At 36.6% G+C, this 6,843-nt stretch overlaps 1 long non-coding RNA gene across 1 annotated transcript in view; it reads left to right on the forward strand.

Annotated features, from left to right (window-relative positions):
• The first annotated feature begins 4,991 nt into the window (after positions 1–4,991).
• The window catches only part of LOC115952245, a 9,837-nt gene continuing 7,985 nt past the window's right edge, over positions 4,992–6,843 (forward strand). The window contains exons 1-2 of the long non-coding RNA XR_004083325.1: positions 4,992–5,104; positions 5,276–5,478. This is a non-coding gene — a long non-coding RNA (uncharacterized LOC115952245). The remainder of the gene's footprint in view (positions 5,105–5,275; positions 5,479–6,843) is intronic.

The following is a 6,843-nucleotide window of genomic DNA, read 5'->3' on the forward strand; positions in this document are numbered from 1 at the left end:
GCGTGGGCGAGGTTTCCACACATATGTCCTGTGATGAGGCATCCACACCAGGCACTGCCCCCAAGTCCACTTGCTATCAGATATGTAGGATTTAAGATAGTTACCGTTTTACATTTTCGCATTAACTTTTTTCACATGGGAATTATGTAAGTAACTAATATGAAGGTTATGTCTGTGTTGTTTGCTAGATGGAAAAGGGCTAAGATAACAACTGAACATGTAATGCACGTCCTACGCGCCTATCGTGTGTCGCTTACTTCACTACGGCCAAATCAGGTATCGTGCCTTACAAGTGGGAATCGCTTTGGCATGTAGTTGTTGTACTTACAATTCGCTTTGGAATGAATAAACATTTTTTATTTCAAAGTTACATGTATTGTTCACATTCGTTACACATTTTTTCTAATTATATTGTTAATATGGTTGTTTGCATCTGTTGGATCATTGCAAATTATCTGGGAGCCGTACAGAAATTATTTGGGTTCCCTGCCCGCATTTTGTACTACAGGCCAACACATATAGAGGTCTATCGTGCTACTCATACATTTTTGGGTGGTTGAAAGCCATCACCCCGAACGTGTTCTTCGACAGTTTGGGATGAAGCAAGGCATACAAGTCGATGTTGATACTTCAACTGAACTTCACAAGATAACACTCTAGGGTAAGCAGCATAAAAACTGGGCTGAAGAACATGCCCCGCATATTGCTAAATGGGCTGCGCACACCACAATTGCCGATGCACCACCCTTTCATGGGGAGATGAGCTACAATGACAAGTATATGGTGTGGTTTCGTCCCCACACTGTTCGCCATATTACAAAAGAGACCTCATACTGGGACACTTTGGTAAGTTTTCAAAGACTTTTTTGTTATAAATGTACCTCGCTTTGCATAGTTTATTTCAACCTACTAACAATACTCTTGTATATTTGTGACAGGTTGAATCACCGTTGAGGATTATGGCGAAGTGCGAACCATGGTCTGAGATCTACACTGACTGTATTAATGCCTTGCAATCCGTTGAAGAGATCGATCAGTTGACCTTAGACGATGCACGCGATGTGGGCAACACAAGTGAAACAGTTGTAGGGCGTGGTCAGCAAGCAGGTGGACGTCAAGGGCATGGAGGCCGTCAATCTAGTTAGCGTCGTACATCTAGTCGGCCTCCCGCATCTGGTTAGCGTCCCACATCTGGTCAACATCACACACCCGTGCCCACATCTAGTTGGTGTACCACATCTGGTCAGCGTTTTACATCTGGTCCACATCACACACCCGTGCCCACATCTAGTCAGCGTTACACACCTATGCCTACATCTAGTTAGCACCACACACCCATGTATGACCACACCATGGAGGAAGCAAGTCAGACAGTAGATGAGATGTGTTTGGACTCTGGTTATGACATGGGCTCCATGGCACACGATGATGCGAGTCCATCCCATACGTTTGCGCATGGGGACACATCTTGGTCCCCATCCATGAGGAGCGATGGTACCTGCCAACCCACATCCCCTACTACATCTCCGTTGCCCACCACCCGTACGTCTCCCCCACTAACTACTAGCACTGCCCCTGCAGATGTACATGGTAGAGATAAGATGAGATTCATGCTCACTCCTAGTGCTGTCCCCCCTGAGTTTGTGTATACCGAGTTCATCCAGACACAGATACCCACCCCCCCCCCCCCCAGAGGCTTCACACATTGAGGATCGGCTGCGAAGGCTGCAACGGACACGGACACATCCTCTTGACTATGGGACTGGACATGGTACCATAGTTTGATTCAATACTGATTACATATACATCTCTTTATAGTTAAGTGATTTGCATATTAGTATTTGTTTGTGTTCTTTTCAAGTAAGGTGAGACTAGTGAAGGAACTAGTGAGAAGAAGAAAACGGGGATGATTCAAGAATCAGTGCTGCTTTGGGTTTGTAATGGTATAGGATCTTTTTGTCCTTTGGTGATATATTTTTGGTAGCACATATATTTTGGCAATGAACTTGAAGATTTGGGCTTACAAGCTAATATATTTTTTGTTCGTAACTTGCAAAATTCTGGCAATGAACTTCAAAAATTTCCATTTCAGTTGCACAACTGTATTACACTCTCCTTTATTTTTTCAGCAAAACTTTTGTCAACTATATTAATTTGTTTCTAAGCATGGTCAATTTTATCTAGTACAACCGAAACTGCCATGGGGAGGAGACACAGCTGGTAATTAATGATGACCTGAAACTTGTATGAACTATTCATTTATGAAGACATATGAACTTGCTGGGATGCTAATGGCTGTTTGCTACAGGTCTTCTTACTGTTACTCTTGCATGGCTCATTGCCCCTCGTGTTGGGAAGGTATGTCAGATTAAGTGTTTTTTTAAGTTTATTAAGATAAAGTGCAAACACAATTCAGTTTATAGGGTTATTAGCTCATCTTATGTGTAGAAGTAATTAACTCTATGCTCAGGATTAAAGTACATGCACACTTGTTTACCATTCAAAATAAACATGGCAGGTGATGGAAATGATAAGAAATGGATGAAATCACCTTTAAAAAAATAAAAATAAAAACTAAAAGAAGAATTATTTGTCTATATTATCATGTCAATTCCTAATTGTGCTGGTTGGTGTTGCCACGTACTTTTGGCTCATAGAAAATCTTCTTAGTTTGAAATAAGCTAAAGGTGCCAAATATTGTTGCTTCTTTCATTACCTTATATTTTTACTCATAAATTGAGAAGCTTGATCACTTCTCCTGCTTCCTTCTTGCATCAAGCATGCATTCGTCACCTTCAACACCTGCTTCTTTGCAAATGAAACCCTTGTGAATTTACCATAATAGAAGTTGCCATAATAGAAATGAACCTTTTCCTTTCTTTTGATAACCCTTTTATTAAGGGTATTGGATAAAAAGGCAAAAATAGCTTACTGTTTTAGTCAAGCTGAGCTGAATTGCTCTTTTAGCTTTTGTATTAATTTGTGAACAATTCTGATAAAGCTATCTTGACCAAAAAGGAAAAATGAAAGATTTCTCTTTTGCTCAATAAAAAGGAAAATGAAAGATGTCCATAAGGTGACTTGGCAAAATTTACTGGTCCAGGATCCCTTGGTCCCGAAAAGATTGGTCTAATCAATCTTTGTTGTCCTTGCCAGCTTAGATTATCTCATGCCTAATTATAAAGTTACTTTCTTTTACTGTATATTAACCACCCAAAAAAAAAATGATAAATTTCACAACTTTCTTAATAATTTGTTGACATCGTAAATTATGATTTCTCATCACTTAGTATGGAATCAACTATAAATTTGTTCATTTCTGCTCTCTTTTCATTAGTGAAGATTGGTAATTGTATTCCTTGGGAATATTTTGTATTAGGTCTGTGTGCATAAAGTATCTTCTTCCTTTCAATAAAACTATTGTCACTTATAAAACAAGTAAAATAAAATTGAAAAGAAGAAGAAGAAGAATATTTTCTTCTGGTTTGGGAGTTCTAGTTGCTTTATTTTCCTTAATGGCATATATTGATATCTGCTCGAAAGCTCAGCCTGTTACACGTTTATCCTATTAAGCTGCATATGTGTTTTTTCTTTTTATATACAGAAACCAGCTCGAGCATGTTGACATATCTGCAGATGAAATTAGAACCTTAATGGCCTGTTTGGAAATTTAAAAAAAGGAGGGGAGTAGAGTAGAGAAAAGGAGAGTAATTCAATTACCTTGTTTGGAAGTTTTTTAAGGAAGGAGGGGGAAGGGTTTGGAGGGGTTTCAAATTCCTCTAACCCCTCATTTTTAATTCCCCCAAATTGGAGAGATTTGGAGGGAGAGTAGAGTAGATAAATTATTAACCAAATGAATTCCCTAATTTACCCTTTTTAAACTAACAAAATTACAAACTTATTCTATAAATAATCTTTCCTGAGAAAATTTAAGGTAAATGAAAAAAAAAAAAAAAACGAAACAATTTTCCATTTAGTTTTTTTTTTTTTTTTTGTTTTTTTTTTTTTTTTTTAAATTTTCCTTGAGCTTTCTCGGCAAACAAACAAGATTTAGAAACGAACTGGTTTGGTTTAGGAGGAGTTTTGTTGCAGCGGAGGATCTCGACGAGTGGGACCACAAAGGCTAGGGTTTTACCAGAGCCGGTGGCGGCGTCGACAACGACGTCTTTGTAGCTATAGAGTAAAGGGATTGTGGCAGCTTGGACCGGCGTGCAGAACTCGAAGCCGGCTTGGGTTAGGGCTTCGAGAACCGGTTTGGAGAGTGAGGTTGAGATCGGAGAAGTGTGTTTTGGTTAGCGTGTTGCTCCGGTTGGGGGAGACAGAATCCATGGATTCTGAGAGCTAATGTCGTTTCTGTGAAATTCTTATTTTTTTTTTTCCCCTCTACTTGTGCTTGTGTTTGGTTGCTCAGAAAATGTGGAAAAGAAATGAGAATTTGGATTTCGGTTGGAGTTTGAAAAAACCCTACTAAATTAGGCACTGTTTAGTTTTTATTAATACTGTTATGAACACTTTGTTTTCAAACATTCAGAGAACAGTTGGATTTTGACTGATAATGATTTGATTTTAGGAGATTAGGAAGCTAATATGTATCAAGCTTTTTTTTTTTTTTTTGGGTATGATATGTAATAATAGAATTTTTAGATACGTGTTTATATGTATGAACTGTACTAATTGTTGAAAATCGTGGTTTCGTGTTTATATTCTAAGATTTGGATGAATTATAATCAGGTTCAAGATTCTATAAAACTGATAAATTAATCATAAACTAATGTTGCAAATTCATTTTCAAATAAGGGTAAATTTATCTATTTCATCCTTTCTCCATCCTAATTTTTAAAACATCAAAACAAAAAGAAGGACTGACTACTCCATTTCCCCTTACTAATTTTAAAAACATCCAAACAAAGAATAATTATTCTCCTCTACTCTTCACCCTCTCTAAACTTCCAAACAGGCCATAAAGCATTTAGCATACTGCACACCACAAATGCAGCCTAGTGGTCCCAGCACTATGACTCTTGAACCCGCCCACCTTTGCACCACCACCATCGTCGCCGTCAGCCCTTCCTTTGACCAGGACCGCATGTGGCTCAATGGCAAGGTTCTATTCCTCTCTCTCTCTCTCTCTGTGAATTTTGTGTTTGTTTCCTGGGAAAAAAGGTAAAAGAGATTTGAATTGACTTCATGTTTATTATTGATTAGTTAATTAGCTTTTTAAGGATTACTTTTCTAATTAATTTGTGGTGATTTTTGCTCTTCTTGGTTAGCGTAGGAGATTTCCCTTGCTGGAGGCAGTTCCAAAGCTGTCTGAAGGAACAATGCAGATGCAGTCGTGCTTGTGATGTTGACGATTAGGAAAAGGGTATCAAAATTGCAAAGAAATATTGGGAAAATTTGCATTTGCATATTGCTTCCTACAACAATTTCCCTACTGCTGCTGGGTTGGCGTCTTCGGCTGCCGGTTTGCTTGTCTTGGTAAATGATCTATTTATCCCTACTTAGTTTTTTTCTTGTCAGTTATTATTTTCTTGCAATATGTTAGTAGGTCAGGTTCCATTAATTTGAGCAATTAGCTTGCTTATTCCTGCAATATGAATAATGATTGAGTTGGTTTTCACTTTTTAAAAAATTAGTAACATCAGATGGTTTGGGTGTTGAGCTACTTTATTGTTATATTGATAAAAATAAAAAAAATAAAAAAAATAAAAAAAAATAAAAAAAATAAAAAAGAAGGGAATCAGAAGGACAATATGGGTTTATTCCTTAAGTCTGAGTCTTTTGGGTAAAAATTGCAAAATTTAAAGTTAATTTGCATTATAGCTACTGTTCGAAGTTAATTGGGAAAATGAGGAGAGAGACTGAATTTCGGCAATGGAGTTGCCGAAATTCAGCCAAAAAAGCAGGAGAGAGAATAATGTTACCGAAATTCAACCAGGAAGCAGGAGAGAGGAGAGAGAATAACAAAAAAGTAGGAGAGAGGAGAGAGAATAACCATTGCCGAAATTGTTGGGGAAATTTTTTTTTTTCCCCCACAATTTCGGTAATGCCATTGACGAAAATGTGGGAAAAAAAAAGAAAGAATTGGGGAAAAAAATTTTCCCTATTTGGATTACGGCAATAGCATTGCCGAAAATGTGAAAAAAAAAGGAAAAAAAGGAGAAAAGGATTACGGCAACGGGATTGCCGAAATAGGAAAAAAAAAATTCCCCCTGTTTCCGTAAATGTAAATAAAAAATAAAAAATTAAAAAATTAAAAAAAAAAAAGAAAAAGAGAAAAGGATTACGGCAATCCCATTGCCGTAATAGGAGGAAATATCTATTTCGGCAATAGCGTTGCCGTAAATGTAAATAAATAAATAAAAAGAAATTGGGGAAAAATTTGAAAAAATAATTTCCCCTATTTCGATAATAGCGTTGCCGTAAATGTAAATAAATAAATAAAAAGAGAAAACAGCAATGGGATTGCCGAAATTGAGAAAAAATTAAATAATTTTCCCCTATTTCGGCAATAGCGTTGCCGTAAATGTAAATAAATAAATAAATAAATAAAATAGAGAAAACAGCAATGGCATTGCCGAAATTGTGGAGGAAAAAAAATTATTTTTTTTCCCACAATTTCGGTAATCCCAGTGCTGTTTTCTTTTTTTTTTTTTTTTTTTTTTTTTTTTTTTTTTTTTTTTTTTTTTTTTTGGGAAAAAAAAAAAAAATTTCCCACAATTTCGGCAATGGCATTGCCGAAATTGTTGGGGAAAAATTATTTTTTTTCCCACAATTTCGGTAATCCCAGTGCTGTTTTCTCTTTTCTTTTTTTTTTTTTTTTTTTTTTTTTTTTTTTTTTTT

Source organism: Quercus lobata, chromosome 1 (genome assembly GCF_001633185.2).
Source record: "Quercus lobata isolate SW786 chromosome 1, ValleyOak3.0 Primary Assembly, whole genome shotgun sequence".
Classification (NCBI taxonomy): Eukaryota; Viridiplantae; Streptophyta; class Magnoliopsida; order Fagales; family Fagaceae; genus Quercus; species Quercus lobata.